At 36.0% G+C, this 17,881-nt stretch overlaps 1 protein-coding gene across 7 annotated transcripts in view; it reads right to left on the bottom strand.

The window, feature by feature from the left end:
* Positions 1-17,881, bottom strand: part of LOC137645794 (trichohyalin-like) — a 996,644-nt gene that overhangs the window by 926,509 nt on the left and 52,254 nt on the right. The gene's annotated exons all lie outside the window — the stretch shown is intronic.

Raw genomic sequence — 17,881 nt, 5'->3', positions numbered from 1 at the left:
AGGAGCATCCTATTATCATTGATATTACAGCGTAAGGAGAACCATAGAAATCAGATCTAACTTAAATTCAAATTTTAGGAAGTTATGACATTTCGAATTGACAACAGTTACAAAGAGCTGTTTTATACCTTCATAAAATACCCTGAAAGCAATTATTCACAGAACAGATAATGTTAAGGCTATTAAAGATTTTATTTCTTCAAATTAAAAAGAAGAAGATTAAATTCTTAATCTAATTTCCATCGTGAACATCTTCAAGCTCCTGGAGAAAATACTATCTAGACAACAATCTTGATCTTACACAGAACGTCAGTTGAAAACCAAAACAGAAGCGTTTTAAAGGAAGCTGCATCTACTTATCGGGACACAACACAAAGAACAGAGAGAAGAAATAGTAGCACTTTATGCATAACACGCATCGGAATGTGAGACAGCTGCTCCTCCCTCTTGAAAACCCTAAACAGCAAATTTCGCATGATTCGGTAATTGGGCCATTATATTGAAATGAGGCAAATTTGAGTTGGAAAAAATTAGACTTTACAAGAGAAAGAGCGAACAGAGAAAGACGCATGGACAGGAAGACAGAAAAGATCTTAAATGTAATGGATCTTATAATAATTGACTATATATAATGAATACCAAGTGTATGGCTATATATTTAAGTATATGAATTTTCTATATATATATATATATATATATATATATATATATATATATATATATATATATATATATATATATATATATATGTGTGTGTGTGTGTGTGTGTGTGTGTATGTATATATATATATATATATATATATATATATATATATATATATATATATATATATATATATATATATATATATGTGTGTGTATGTATATATATATACATATATATATATATATATATATATATATATATATATATATATATATATATATATATATATATATATATACATATACATATATATATATATATATATATATATATATATATATATATATATATTATATATATATATGTACATATACATATATATATATATATATATATATATATATATATATATATATATATATATATATATATATATATATATATATATGCCAAATGTAGAATTACTCAATCTCTCCCCATCCCTCCGGTAGGGATAAGAGGAAGCAGTCTTACCCTCCTGAGAGATGTTACTACAAGAAGTAGACCCAGATTCCATTAGGAAGGGTTCAACCTCTGTGTGCGCATATATATCTAAATCTTTAGCCGTCATATATATATATATATATATATATATATATATATATATATATATATATATATATATATATATATATATATATATATATATATATATATATATATACATATATATATATATATATATATATATATATATATATATATATATATATATATATATATATATATATATATATATATATATATATATATAGGAGCATACAGTAAAGGTGGGGAACACTTGTGAAGAGAATATTCCAGAATATAAGAACTTTGATAACCCAAGTAAAATTCACGACTGTTTTATTTTATTTATTTATTTACTTTTTTTTTTTTTTTTTTTTACCCTTGTAGGATGCATGACATGAAAAGAAACTGGTAGCGTTGTCACTGCTTTCAATGCCACCAAACTCATCAATGGACTAAAAAACATGATTTTCAAACTCTACACTAAATGGCGAAAAAAAACCATTGAAAGGGGAAAATTCTACGTCTAGGACTCTAAGGCATTCAATGAGGGTACATATGATTCAGAAAAACTATATGTATGGTAGTTTATTTAAAGAGAAACTTAATGTTTTAGCAATCTTGAAGATGAAGGTAAAATAACAATATAAGTAGGTATGGTAGGGCACAGAGATTGTCTCCGTGGTTAGCTGGTATGTGTACAGTAGAGCTCAAAAAAAAGGGTAGCACCTTTTAAAGGAAATTATTGGAATGATTGATGAAGGTGAAATATCTGAATAATGATGATGAGGATAATAATGATGATGATGATGAAGATTATTATTATTATTTTTATTATTATTATTATTATTATTATTATTATTACTAGCTCAGCTATAATCGTAATTGGAAAAGCAGGATGCTATAAACACAAGGGTTTTAACAGAGAAAAATAGCGAAGTGGGGAAAGGAAATAAGGAAATAAATAAACTATATGAAAAGTAATGGATAAAAGATATAGAATATCCTAAGATGAGTGACAACATCGCAATAGATCTGTCATAAATAAACTATGAAGGAAGACTTAAGTTTCCCTGTTCAACATTAAAAAAAAAAATAAATAAATAAATAAATAAAAAAAAACATTTGCTACTTGATTAGGAAGATCATTCTACGATCTGGTCACAGGTAGAATAAAAATTCCAGAATACTGCTTTGTGCTCAGCCCTATGATAGAAAGGGCAAGATTGTTAGAATTAACTGCATATCTAGCACTACGTAGAGGATGGCACAGTCTATAGGAAAATCTAAATGCAAAGGTTGGTCAGACTTATGAGAAATCTTATGCAACATGCAACTAAGTGAACGCCAGTCCCAGAGATTTCTTTAACGGCTATTCTATAAGATATCTTGTGTACACTTCGATGGTATATCAGCAGCAATCAAAGGAAGTAAGGGTGTTGATACTGTGTTTTTCCTTATCGTTTAATCTCAATATCAATCTTCATAAATCTAATTCTAACAACTTTAAAGTTGGAATATCCCGATTATGTAGAAAATATGGGACCATTTTTAGGTCAATCTAGATTTTTTTTGAGCTGTACGGTATTTCCTGACATTTACAAGTTTCCAGTATACCGATTTATGAAATGTCTTTCTCCTTTTTGAGCAAATACATCGAAAAATAGATCCAAGATTCTAAGGTTGTTAATTTCTTAGTTCAATGAATACAAAATTAATATAATGGGTTTTAATGACAGTTTTCCTCTCTGAACTTTTTACGATACTTATAATTACTCTAATTTAAGAAACAAACTTTTAATTGTCCTTTAATCTTATATGGAGCAAACAAATACACAACAGATCAAACTTCATGCGAGTGTATTAGCCACTTTCTGCAGCATCGTTGAACCTTATCATTTACTTTTTTAAATGACACAACTTTTATTACTTCCTTGTCTATACAAAAACCCAATAGAAATAAAAGCAAGTTATATGAAAGGAAAATTATATTTCTGCATTAAAACATGGAATACTTTAAACTTAATCAAGCATTGTAATACTCGAACTAAAGCCATTAATTCTGCAAAGAATGTTATTGACTTCTTGTGTATTCTATACAACTTTATTTTCTGATTCTGATCCATTAGTATAAATTCTCTTGTGCATACAAAGATTACAGATCCCATAGCCCAAATTGTTAGCTTTAATTTTCTTCCCCAGATTATGTACTAAGCAGCGTAACAGGAGAAGTAAGAGACCTGAACGATAAACCAAATTGGGATAATCTAATTTTTTTTTTTTTTCATTAAGACATTATTAACCTCCAATATCCTGAGATGTATTAAACGAAAATGTGCAATACGTCAGTTGTTTATAACTTAGGATAAAACAGTCTTCTCTCTTTTAGTGACAAAATGTATATATATATATATATATATATATATATATATATATATATATATATATATATATATATATATATATATATATATATATATATGTATATATATATATATATATGTATATATAAATATATATATATATATATATATATATATATATATATATATATATATATATATATATATATATATATATGTTTATATATATATATATATATATATATATATATATATATACATATATATATATGTATATATATATATATATATATATATATATATATATATATATATATATATATATATATATATATATATATATACATATATATATACATATATATATGCATATATATATGTATATATATATATATGTATATATATATATATATATATATATATATATATATATATATATATATATATATATATATATATATATACTAGGTTATCCTAGCCAGGATTTGAACTTTAAGCATTTCTTTACTGTTTCATTGGGATAAATCTACTTAAACATTCACACATCAAGAAATATGACCAAGTAGGTAAGGCTCAAGTTAGAGTCCTAGTATGGTGACGTATTTATGCGTGTGAGAGAGAGAGAGAGAGAGAGAGAGAGAGAGAGAGAGAGAGAGAGAGAGAGAGAGAGAGAGAGAGAGAGAGAGAGAGGCCACTCTTTACGCAATGCTGTGTCATTATAGTCCATTATCTCTAAATAGATCGCGAGATGACTGATATTACTATTCTGTGCCAAAGCAAGGTGATGTTCACAAATAAACATAAACTTATATGAGCGTGTAAATATTATTTCTTTTATCTGTTTCACTCTTTTTTTTCTCTCTCTCTCTCTCTCTCTCTCTCTCTCTCTCTCTCTCTCTCTCTCTCTCTCTCTCTCTCTCTCTCTCTCTCTCTCTCTCTTCTTACTTGTTTTCATCAAAAAGTAATAGTAGTATATCTAGAATTTATGGTAGCCATATTGGAGACCCATCATCATAGTTTCCCCTATGAACAGTTTTCTTCAAACACCCTATGTGCAGCTAGAGAGTACGTCGTATCACGTGAATATCGTAAACAAAGCTAATCTCTGATTTTCATTTATGGATGAACGATATATATTCTTTTTTATTTTTTTTTTCCTTTAAGAATATCTGACTTTGGTATTGATTACAATTCTATAAATATAATTATGCTGTAAAGAGAAATGTAGAGAATCATCTAATTCGTGAATATAAGTAATAATAGGATTTTCTTTAAATAAAAAATGAATACATAGGCTACACACAAAATGTAATTTGGCTTGTAAACACTTTTCTTCAGTATTAGGAATAGAAATGAAGTTACCAGCAATCATTGACTTATCAACTAATACACCGTATGGCATCGCAAGTAGGGGTCTAATTGGTCTAATTCGCAATACACAATTTATATTATAGTTTACCTATAGAACAAACCATACAGAAAATATATAAAATATAAAAATAATTTCTAAAAAAAAAAAAAAAAAAAAAAAAAAGGATTTTTGCTAACAAAATCTAAACACTTTTTAACTCAGTGATCTAAAAATGTTACGTAAACATGATTTCCTAAAATAGAACTTGATTTTCTAAATGGTATTATGTATATATATATATATATATATATATATATATATATATATATATATATATATATATATATATATATATATATATATATGTGTGTGTGTGTGTGTGTGTGTGTGTGCGCGCGCGCAAGCACGCATATATACTTGTGGATATATTAGTAGTAGTAGTAGTAGTAGTAGTAGTAGTAGCTAAGCTACAACCCTGGATAAAAAGGCAGGATGCTATACGCACAAGGGCTCCAATAGGAAAGGAAACTGATAGAATAGTGTGCCTGAGTGTCCCCTCAAACAAGAGAACTCTAAGCCAGGACAGTGAAAGTTCATGGTACAGAGGCTAGGGGACTACCAGAATTTCATTTAGAGTGTCTGTCAAGTATCCAATGAAGTATTTGTAATTACAAAGTTCCACAGAAGGCAACTTCATTGGCGAACAGTGAAAACTCGACAACATACTAAGAGCTGCTACAGTCTTGATTCAATAGAAAAACACATTTGAAATTTGAAGGCGGTATATCATAAAAACTGTACAATAATTTTAGTTAGTTAGTTGCAATTCCGTATCCAATCATCTGTCGCTGACTGGGGAAGTTAATGGACTCTAGGGCACAACTAATTCCAAATTGATTACTGGTGACGACATAGATGTAATTCTAATTCGAGTGTTTTCGATCTCAATCAGTCTATTTTGGTCTGGGCTAATGAGAAATTAACTCTGAAAGAGTAAGGTAGACCTGAAGCAACCACAATCTTAAAGAGCCTTCTTCTTTTTCTTCGACTAAAGCTTTTCCAGCTATGCATGGTCGCTATTTCTTGAGAGCCATTTCCGATTTCTTCTGTCTCCGATGCCCTACACTGTGAGATCTTTCTCCTCCATATCTGCTGTTACACACTCCATCCACCTTCTCTTTGGTCTCCCCCTCCTCCTACCTGGAACATCCTTCTCCAGCAACCTCCTCCTAACATACTCCTGGTCTCTCCTCATTACTTGCCCAAACCAGTGGAGTCTCTTTTCTTGGATTTTCTTTGAAACCTCTGTAACCTTTGTTGTTCCCCTTACTAAGTAATTCCTAACCTTATCCTGTCTCGTGATCCCAGCCCTCCATCTCACCATTCTCATCTCTGCAACATCCATTTTATTCTCAAAGATCTTTTTCATGGACCAGGTCTCTACACCATATGTCATGGCAGGTCTCACTACAGTTTTATGTATCTTTCCCTTTAACTTTAAATTTATCCTCCAATCATACAACACATTCAGTTTGAATTCTACAGTTCACTTCCATTTAGAGCTCTGCTATTTCCTCCACATATGACCCTTGGTAGTTGAATTTTTCTATTCTCTTTACTATTTTCTTAAATACCTTAATAGCAACAAAACTGTGAAATCTACTTGGTTCTTTGAGAGATAGAAGTTAAATCTATAATCCTTTTATACTTTCAACTTCGAGATTTTCAGACAGGGGAAAAGAAAGTTCTCAATACAGTATCTTTTAATTACGCCTTCATATAGGTTGCAATCGGTATACATAATGTAAGGACAACTTCCTACAATGCTTGCAGCAAGATTATCATCGTTGTATATATTTTTCTGTACATATTATTTATTCAGCCCGGTGCAGAATCCTCTTCCCTTCATTTCTATAAACATTTCATTATTATATGTCAAGCGAGAGTGGGCTTTCATATTTATTGTAATGATAACTGTAGAAAACACAAATACCCCGCATTTTTCACCTGTTTGCGGTCGGTCAGTCACCTTGCTAGTTTGCCGTCTACACAAGTCACTGTACTCTGCCCGTGTCGGAAGTAAAGCATCACTCGTCTATGGTCTGTCATCTCGAACCCTCACAACTGGTGACCCGGAGTTTCCCTTAACGGACTTATAACGGCGATTTAAAAAAAAAAAATCGTTTGGGCTCGCGACTCCATTCACCTTAATGCCATTAACGGAATAATTACGGCGCAAGTTATTTTATGTTTTGGCATCCACAAAACTTTGCCACGGAGTTTCCCTTAACGGACTTACAATGGCAATTTCGACAGAAATCATTTGGGCTCGTAACTCCACATACCCCAATGCCACTAACGGACTAATTGAGTCGCAAATCAATTTGCCTTCTGACGTTTCCAATAGCAGTTTTGTCACAGCAATTAACGACTACTCGACTGCTTGGAACTCCTACTCCGTTAGCGGACTTAGTACGGCTCACTGTTGAGTTTCAGAGTGTGGAGTCAGATGACAGATTCAGAAGTTGACAGTATCTTGCCCCTTCCAATCGAAGGGCACGGCGCGATAATAACACAAACGGCCACACAAATGTCGATGGGACATAAATTGCAGCTGCCTCCCGTCACACCGGACGCATCGACGGTATAGTTCCAGCGTGCCAAGTTCCAGTGCCAAGAGCCAGACAAGGAGGGGGGCAACGCAGTCCACAGTGGGAGATTCCAGAACTCCCGCTCTTGTACCCTGCCGCATCAACAGCAGCAGCAATGCCAGCAGAATCCCCAGCAGTAGCAACGGCACCAACGGGGCGACCACTACCACAAGTGTCCTGACTTTCCCAGATGGTGCAATTTCCCCCGAGTATGAGGGAAAGAGGCACGGAAGTGCATCCAGCCATGCGCCCATACAAAAAAAATAGGTGGGCGACTGCGTCTACTAGCAACCAGGAAGCAGGTGAGGCCCAATCACACGGGCTTCTACATCCTCAGAAAAAAAGGTTCCTGGTGGATACCCGCCCTCGAAGGATGACCGCGGCCTCCCATCAAATGACAGGGCCGCCCTGGTTGCCGCAAACGGCAACCCCATCCCCTGTTACAGGACGAGGACAATGAAGATATCCATCATGCGTCGGGATTACGACTGGCCTTTCCTGATCGTAGACGTCAAGGTGCCCCTCCTGGGCGCCAATTTCCTCGCTCACCCTGGACTGCTGGTAGATGTGTGTCACAAGCGACTAGTCGACCAGGATTCATACCGGTCCCACCACATCTCCAGCAGGCCCAGCCTTCCCAGGGTGTGCTCAGTCACGCCCCACGAATACGACCACCTGCTGCAGGAATTCCCGGATGTCTTCAAACCCAAGCTTTGCCAACTGGAAGGGGTCCCCGCAAAGCATGGGATATATCACCATATCTCAACAACAGGCCCACAACCCATTGCAGGTTCAGATGCCTCCCACTGCAGAAGCTACAAGACACCAAGCGCGCCTTCCAGGAGATGGAGTGCATATGAATTTGCAAGAAGGCATCCAGCCCATGGGCCTTTCCGCTGCACATAGTCAAGAAACCTGACGGGACTTGGAGGCCCTACGGCGATTATAGACGCTTAAATCTGGTCACGACGCCTGACCACTACCCAACATGCAGGATTTCCCCGGGGCCCTCAATGGGGCAACTATTTTCTCTAAAATGGATCTCCTGAAGTCTTATTTTCAGGTCTCCGTGCATCCCGACGACATCCCGAAGACGACCATCATCACCCCGTTTGGGTCCTACATTTTCTCCTACTCAACGTTCGGCCTGAGAAACGCCGGGGCGACCTTCCAGTGTCTAATGGACAGCTGTCTACGTCAACAACATCCTCGTGTTCTCCAAGACATGGGAGGACCACCTGGGGCACATGAGGATGGTTCTGAAGCGACTGCAGGAGAATGGCATCGTAGTACGCTTCGACAAGTGCACATTCAGGGCGGAGAAAGTGTAGTTCCTGAGACACGAACTCTCAAAAAGGGGCATGCACCCCGTGACATGGAAGGTGGAGGCCGTAAACAAGTTCCCAGCACCGACCTCCATGAAGTCCTTGCAAGAGTCTACCACCACTACTACTGGAGAGTCCTGCCCAACATCACCAGCGTGATAACACCGCTCCTCAACGCCCTGAAGGGGAAACCGAAGAAACTACAGTGGGGTCCTCCTCAACAAAATGCATTAGAGCAGATGAAGACTGCCCTCTGCAAGGCCACAACTCTGGCCTACCAGGACCCCGGGGCCCAACTGAGGTTAACTACGGACGCCAGTAACGTCGCATGCTAGCTGGTCAACAACGAGCCCCCAACTCCTTGCCTTCTTCAGCAGGACATTGAAACCGCCCGAGATTCGATACAGCACCTTCGACTGTGAGCTACTGGCAGTATACGCCACCATTAGGCACTTCAAGTACCTGCTGGAGTGAACCTCATTCGCAATTCAGACAGACCACCAACCTCTGGTCCACGCTTTCACCAAGCCTTGGGACACATGGTCTGACCGACAGCAACGACATCTGGCAGTTATCTCCGAGTTCGGCTGTACCATCAGCTACGTCCTAGGAAAAAGAACCCAGTGGCAGATGCCCTGTCGAGGATCTGCATCAACTCCATCCACAGGAGCCAACGGATGACACCACTACAATAAACGCGAGGTCCTCTCCGAACTCCCTTCGATGGGAAGACATCAAATTACATCCCAACGGTCCCTCTCTGTTCTGCGATACCAGCAAATGTCGTCCTCGACGTTTTATCCCACCATCCGGGCGAAGGCTGGTATTCGATGCCATACACGACCTCTCCCACCCCTCATCATGGACCACCACCAAGATGATGACCGACAAGTTCGTGTGGCCAGGAATAAGGTAGGCCGTCCCACTGAGTCAGGAGTCGGCAGTTTCCCACAACCCAAGCAACGTTTCAGACACATCCACGTCGACGTTGTGGGGCCCTTGCCACAGTCAGCCAACATCAGATACCTCCCCACAATCATCGATCGATCACCGAGGAGGCTGGAAGCAACACCCATGACCGAAGCCTCAATGGACATCTGTACCCAGGCCCTTCTCTCAAGGTGGGTCAGCCGTTTTAGGGTTCCAGACGACATGACAGCCGACAGGGGTCCCGCCTTCATCTCAGACCTGTGGACATTCCTTGCCCTCCTGATGGGGACCAACCTGCACAGCATGACTGCCTACAACCCCGCAGCCAATGGCATGGTCGAAAGGAGCCATCAGTCCCTGAAGGCGGCCCTAATGGCCCGATGCAAGGACGAGCATTGGGTCAAGCAACTCCCCTGGGTCCTCCTCAGCCCTTGAACGGCTCCGAAAACAAACAGCGATGCATCTTTAAAGGTTTAAAGGTTTAAAGGTCGCTCATGAATGGCAGAGGCAAGGGACAGTGACATTGCCCTAGCAATTAGGACAGTCCCCTAGAGACTGACCATATATTATATGATCATCGCCCAAGCTAGGACCAGGGAGGGCCAGGTAGTGGCTGCTGATGGCTCAGCAGATAGACCTATAGGCTCCCCAAAACCCCCCAACCTTAGCTCACAAGGATGGTAAAGTTGCAGACACTAATGGCACTAACGAGTCTGAGCGGGACTGGCAAATACCAGGCAGAGACGTTACCAATCAGGCCACACAGAAAAAGTCTAAGGTAAGATGCTCGTGGTTCCTAGAGAGTTTTTCCCTTTCAATCCAGACACAGAAGCTTTCAGCTTCATCCGGCTGCGTGAAATGGCCAGGAAAATTCACGCCGTGCCACAAAACTTACACAGACAGGACGAAAAGTTTCAGGCCGGCCTTGTTGAACAACTGCCCTTACTCTTTGTCAGACAAGACGGTCACCGGCCCCCATCTCTCACGTCTGTACAAGGGGTCGTATAGTGTGCTGAAGAGGACAAATAAGACATTCAAGATCATACTCCATGGAGCAGAAGACTAGTTGACCGTGGACAGATTAAAGCTTGCTCACACAGAAGACGACGACAACGTACCCGAGCAGCAAGGGCAGTGCCCACGTGTGCCTCCCTAGAATAAAGCAGAAGACACAAGAAGGTCTCCCGGACTTGGTCCAAGGAAACCGCAACCAGCAGTTGAACCCCCCCTGGTTGCAACACTGGGGCGGCATCCTGCAACCGCCTGATGCAAAAGGCAGAGATAATAGCCCTCCAGCGCTATAGTATCCTGCAACTCCCGTCTTGATACAGACACGTTTATTATTTATCTCTTTCATACAATCATTAAAATGTTCCCCTTTTAATAATTGTCTTGGCGGGGGGGGGGGGAGTACTTGTTAGGACAACGTCCTACAACGCTTGCAGCAATATCATCATCTTTGTATATATTTTTCTGTACATATTTATTCAGTCTGGCGCAGCATCATGTGCCCTTCATTTTTATATACATTTCATTATTATATGTCAAGCGTGGGCTTTCATATTTATTGTAATGTTAACTGTATAAAACAAAAATGCCCCGCATTTTTCATCTGTTCGCGGTCGGTCAGTCACCTTGCTACTTTGCCGTCCGCACAGGTCAATGTACTTTGCCGGTGTCTGAAATAAAGTATCACTTGTCTATGATCTGTCATCTCAAACCCTCACAATAACTACAGTTTAAGTGGGGGAAATCTTTTACTGCTACATTTTTCTGCAGGACTCCATAGTTGCTTAACAGTCAATTGCATTTTGGTGTAAGAGAAGCAGTATTGTTACAATCAAAGGAACTGATAGGATATACGCAAATATGATGCACGTATAATTTACTTTTAGAGAAATTATACTATCAACTACAGCACAAATAATGAAACTTGAAACACTTATTTGCGGTATTCTAGAGAGCAGAAGGAACATTACATTTTGTTTCATTACAAATAGATATCAATGAAATTCTGTAAATAATAAATGAGCCCTTCTTGTCATGTTTGTTTAAACGAAGGTGTAACTCTAATGATAAAATACCAAATTTCCTAGAATTAAATGAAATGTGATAATCAATCCTGATATCCGATCCATTTTGAGCTTTCAAACTCGCACTCCCCAATCAATATTAGAAAGTCATGAAATCATCTAAAACTGCAATAGATTGCTGCATAGATCCAATGATCTGAAATCACTGCCATTTTCACCTGGAACTCAACGAACAAAAAAGTTATTGGCACGATTACGTCTAGCGACTTGACAGCACATTTATATTTGTAAAGTAAACTTGTACTCAATTCCCCATATAATGCATAAAGGAACAAATCTTTCAGCGGAAAATTTCAGTTTATGAAAACTGTATGCATCACATGGGTTTAGAACTTTAGATAATTCATAGATAGCAACAATCCATTTTCATGTCCTAATCTGCACTCCAGGGAAAACTGGATTTCGGAATTACTAGCACCTCCAAAGGAATTGCCCAGTCTAATTTACTTTCATTTAATATTCAATAAAGCAATCTTAAGTTACAAGGAATTCTCCTTGACATATAGATGACAATGTTCTATTCGCCAGATTGTCTGATCTTAGGTCATCCTCGAAGCCGTTCAAGTGTTTGTACCTAACGCAAATCAATTTTACCCACTACCAAATTTACATTGTCATACGATGCTTTATATTTAATTAAACTATATTGTTTTCATTTTCCTAAGAATAGTAAAGCGTTAAAGCAATCCCTAAAAATCACAGATTAAGTGCTTTGAGAGATGATGCAAATAATAAAAGGGAATTCGTGCTAAACTCAATAGCTGCATGCAATGAAGATCCCATCAATTTAAGAGGACACAATATTCTGATATAATAAAAATATGCACATTAGTTCAAAATTACATGCAACACTAAACAAGCCATTCCTTGCCAAAATTAATTAAGTACCTATTTATCTTCTTTTAGGGGAGAATCCCAAGAGGAGTGGACAAATAGTTTATTGAAAGTAAATAAATTTTTATTTTGTACATTCAATTCCCTAAGCAGTCTTTCTTGCCAGGCCATTTACTCAAACCAAAGTGAAATAAGGTGTTGAATTGAGTAGACAAGTGTGGAGATAATTTGCTTTTAGTACAGTATACTGTATGCTAAATACTGTAAATATTATTTAATCTATGATTCAGTGATTGAAATTCAGTGCATTGGAAGAAAGGGTGTCATAATGAGCGTATAAGATCCCTCACATCGAAGTGTAAGAATGAAATTGGGTATTATTTCTATGAGTCCCTTTATCTGGATAAATTTGGAAGACGAAGAGTAATAACGCTGATTCATCTGAAGGCACTGAGACAGGCAAAGGAGTTGGACAGAATTTTTAATTAGAAAATCAAATAGATTGTTAGCATAAGTAGTTGTAAGAGTAAACGGAATAGTGAATGTAGCAAGGCTGACGTAAAATTTAAATGGGTTAATTTAGATTTGGTATTTGGGAGTAAGTATTTAGCATATTATTATTGTAATTCAAAATTAGCAAATTATGCACATAAAATAGGAGGAACGAAGAATGGGCAAAACAATGAAGGCTGTGATGGCCTAATGGAAACATCCCTACCTGGTAATCTGGCGGAATGCGGTTCGAGTACCGCTCAAACTTGTATTGCCTACAACCTCACCATCCTTTTGAGCTATATGTCTACCTGCTGAGTATTAATAGCTATTACCTGGTTCTTCCTGGTCCTACCTTTGTGGATAAAGGGTTAGGCGCTGATCATATTATATGTATATATGACCAGTCTCTGGGGCACTGTCCTGCTAGCTAGGACACTGTCACTGTCTTTTAAAAAGCATCCTTTAAAAAGAAACTCTACATTATGCCCGGATTGCGTGTATAAAAGAAAAGTTGAAATGTAAGTAAAAATAGACTGAATGTGAATATCAAACGAAGATTAAAATCAAAGGGAGACAGAGGAGTGGTTCAATGTCATTAATATTTTATTGTTTACTCAGTACGAGTGAAATATCATAAGGCATGAAAAATGACTCAGATTCAAAAGAGTTTTGTGCATCTTAAATTTCCCATAAATCGAAAAAATTATTAAATGTTAAATAAAATAATAAATTCTTTTAACAATATACGCTATATGAAAAAAAAAATGCTATGCAGCAGTTCAAGTAATTTATGTTTAAAAGTAAATTGAATTATAACAGATTGCCAGTAAATCTGGATCACCATATGATATAGCAATTGAAAGGTAACCGACTGAAGTCCACGTCTTTAGGAACTTCACGCACGATAAGACTAATTAATGGTCATAAGTTGGATCGTTACATCCATCTCTTTATCTCTGATGTCTTTCTAATGTCATTTATATGATGCATACCGATGATAATGACAGATAAAATCATGTTTTAATTCATTCGGATATCTTAATTTTAATCTCTCTCTCTCTCTCTCTCTCTCTCTCTCTCTCTCTCTCTCTCTCTCTCTCTCTCTCTCTCTCTCTCTCTCTCTCTCTCTTTATATATATATATATATATATATATATATATATATATATATATATATATATATATATATATATATATATATATATATATGAATATATATATATATATATATATATATATATATATATATATATATATATATATATATACACGAGAATATATATATTGTGCTAAGCCTCTGGGAAATGAGATGCTCATATACACAACTCCTTTAGGAAAAATTAAAACTGTTTGAATCCTGAGCGTTTTCGTCATTTTCAAGACATCGTTTATACATATACTGTAAACACACACACACACACACACACACACACACACAAACAAACAAACAAACGCAAATATATGTTTATGCATATACATATACAGTGAGGATACCCTAACTTTGTGAAAGGGTTTTCGCATCGCCACAATCAGCAAAGCTATACTAGTCAGAGCCCCCATTGTGAGTAATCAGACCAATATCTACCACCATCACCAATCAGCAGTGGCCAGCATGGTAATCAAAACGCGCCAAATTTCAAGAATTTTGCAGCACTAAAGATAGAATTGTAGGATTAATAGTTAAACTAAAAAATTGTATAAACTGAAGATCATTCAATATTATGACCAAAACATCCTATACAGAGGAAGAAATAAAAGAAAATTTTGAAAATGTGGAGATATCTATAGAAAAAAGTTATAACTTAATTTCCATTTGTCTTGGGCGATTTCAATGATAAAGTCCGTCAAAAGAAGACATAGTCGGTAAATTGGAGTAGCCACAAGAAAATGACAGGGGAGGAATGCTTGTAAAATTTGCTGAAAGAAACAATCTTAAAATCATGAACACATTTTTTTACAGAAAGAAACAGAAAACATACAAGGAGAAACCCAAATGAAGAAACTAAAAACGAAATAGATTTTATACTCAGTGGGAACTTAATTTAGTTAAAGAAGTAACAGTGTTAAACAAGTCAAAGCTAAGCGATTTTAGAATGTGAGAAGAAATTTTTTTTAGATCCAAGGGAAGAAAGAAAACAACTAATTTTAAGAAAGAAAATAAACACTTCTGTAATGAGAGAAATTTCTGGTGAGTTTAGTTTAGCAATACAAAAATAGATACTCACAGGTACACGATGAAATAGAAGCACGTAAAGAAGAAATAGACAGGTTTAACAAAATTTGTATTGAAAACAGCACAAGAGATCGGTGGAAGATTTCCTAAACAAGATCAAGGAAAACTATTTATAAAGACTAAAAGCCTAATAAAGAAAAGTTTGGAAATGAGAGTAAAATCCCAGAGAGGTGATATAGAATTAGCAGAACTATCCAAAATAACAAATGATCTAAAGACTCAAAACATTCATAAACACAATCACACCAAATTTGAGGAAACGTTAAAGAAAGGAAGCATCAAATTGGTGACAAGAAGACTTGGAACAGGTCGCCAACAGATATTTACTTTAAAGGAGGATAAAAATTGCACAGGATTTCTATATAACGCTATTCAATAGTGATATAAGAAATAAGTTTGCCAATAGAAATAATGAAACACCTGAGGCGGTACCAAAGGTAACACTAGGAGAAGTAAAGATAGCATTAAAATGCATGAAAAGAGGCAAAGCAGCTGGAGAAGATGGCTTAACGTTATATTTATTAATAGATGGAGAAGATTTCATACGAGTAAAATTAGCTGAACTTTACAAAAAAATAACTGAAAGAATGCTTTATACCCACTGCTTGGAAAAAAATCATCATTATACTAATTCACAAAAAGGGAGACATAAAATATCTGAAAAATTATTACCCAATAGATTTACTTAGTAATATATAATATATTTACAAAGATCAAATTAGGCTGAATAGAACATCTGCTTTAATCAACCAATAGGACAGGAAAGATTAAGAAGCCGGTATCCAACAACTAACTAAATCCATGTAATTAACCAGCTATGGGAAAAATCAACAGAATATGACAACCCACTATGGATGACATTTATAGACTATGAGAAAGCATTTGGTTCTGTTAAAACTTCTGCAGTAATGAAAGCCCTTCTAAGAGATGAAATAGAAGAATCTTATGTTAGAACACTTGAAGATATCTATACAGGAAGCACAGCAATCCTAAAGCTGCCTGAAGAAATTGAGAAAATCCCGATTGAAAATGGAGTTAGACAGGGAGACCTCATTTCTCCCAAATTTTCCACAGCATGGCTAAAACACTGTTTAAAAAGTTTATATTGGGCAACCATAGGAATCAATTTTAATGGGGAATACCTTTATAACTTAAGATTTTCAGATAACATAGTTTTGTTTCGTGAATCATGAGAGGAATTGCATAAGATGATAGCAAACGTGAATAGAGAAAGCAGAAAAGTAGGACTGAAAATGAATTTGAAAAACTAAGATAATTTTTAATGAAAATGCTGAGTAAGTATATGATGGAGAGCTTTTGGTAGACAAAAAGAGATTATGAAAAGTAAAATGCCACTTTCTCTAGAAAGAAAATCATTTAATAAGATGGTCCTACCAGTACTAACTTATGTATCAGAAACTTAGAGCCTTACTAAAGTCTTAGAACATAAGCTAGTTGCAACTAAAATAGCCATGGAAAGATTAATGAAGGGATTAACGCTAAGAGACAGAAAAAGAACAAACTGAAATCGAGGATATCCTAACAAAATGTGAAAAAGAATTGGACATGTGTAGGACACATCATGAAAATGACAAATACTAGATCTGCATTAGGAATAAGAGAATGGGACCCTAGAGACTGCAAAAGAAGCAGGGGAAGGAAGAGAAGACTATAGATTGACGAGCTAAGAAAATTTGCGAGTATATACTGTTTTTGTATGCGATCTAATATGATCTTTGTATTTTATTTATGACTGAGAGTAAACTTACTGAGCGGTAATTTTTCAGGTCTTTTGCGTCTCCCTGTAGGTATAGAGCATTCTTGCAGACATTTTGTGTAAAGTTCTGCTAGTTATATTATTAAGCAATCTACTCCATCTATTATCACATCAATTGTTAGGCCATCTTTCCTGCTGTTGTACCTCTTTTCATGCCTTTTAAAGAACTCTTAACTTCTCCTAATGTTACTCTTGGTATAGACTCAGCAGTTTCATTATATCTACTGGCAAAGTTATTAGTTATATAACTATTGTATAGCATTGCATAGAAATGCTCTGTAATTTTTATCACTCCATCTCTATTGTTAATATTTTATGTTCATCCTTTGAAGCAAACACCTGTCGGTGCCCTGTTCCAAGTCTTCTTTTCATCAGTTTGGGGCTTCTTCCTTTCTTTAATGCTTTCTCAATTTTTTGGGGATTATGTTTACGATTGTCTAGGGTTTTTAGTTCGTTTATTTTTTTTGGATAGCTCTGCTAGTTTTATATATATATATAAATATATATATATATATATATATATATATATATATATATATATATATATATATATATATATATATATATATATATATATGTGTGTGTGTGTGTGTGTGCGTGTGTGTGTGTGAATATATATATATATATATATATATAT

This window comes from Palaemon carinicauda, chromosome 8, assembly GCF_036898095.1.
Source record: "Palaemon carinicauda isolate YSFRI2023 chromosome 8, ASM3689809v2, whole genome shotgun sequence".
Lineage (NCBI taxonomy): Eukaryota > Metazoa > Arthropoda > Malacostraca > Decapoda > Palaemonidae > Palaemon > Palaemon carinicauda.
This window is presented reverse-complemented; position numbering and strand designations above follow the sequence as displayed.